Genomic DNA, 424 nt, shown 5'->3' on the forward strand with positions numbered 1-424 from the left:
TCCAAAGGTCAGCTCAGAGTGGACAGAAACCACCCGTTGAGCATAAGGACAAAAGCTGGTTTGATCCTAACGTTCAGTACACGCCGGGACAGCGAAAGCTTGGCCTTACGATCCTTTTGGTATAACGAGTTTTTAGCAAGAGGTGTCAGAAAAGTTACCACAGGGATAACTGGCTTTTTTTTTTTTTTTTTAGATAATTGTAGAGGTTTATTCATGGAATATTTACAATTCAACAATTGAACCCCTACTCGCCCACCGAGTTCTTTCCCCGCGAGGGATTACTTAAAACTAGGTGTCTTATTGCCTATATAGGCATTACTGATCCGTGCTAATGCACCTGCGCGTGTATTTATGATTATCTACTCATGTTCTATTTTAAGAATTCTCTGTGATGCGCCCACGTTGGGCCTTCAAATTATCTATA

This window comes from Anopheles funestus (genome assembly GCF_943734845.2).
Source record: "Anopheles funestus chromosome X unlocalized genomic scaffold, idAnoFuneDA-416_04 X_unloc_38, whole genome shotgun sequence".
In the NCBI taxonomy this organism is placed as follows: Eukaryota; Metazoa; Arthropoda; class Insecta; order Diptera; family Culicidae; genus Anopheles; species Anopheles funestus.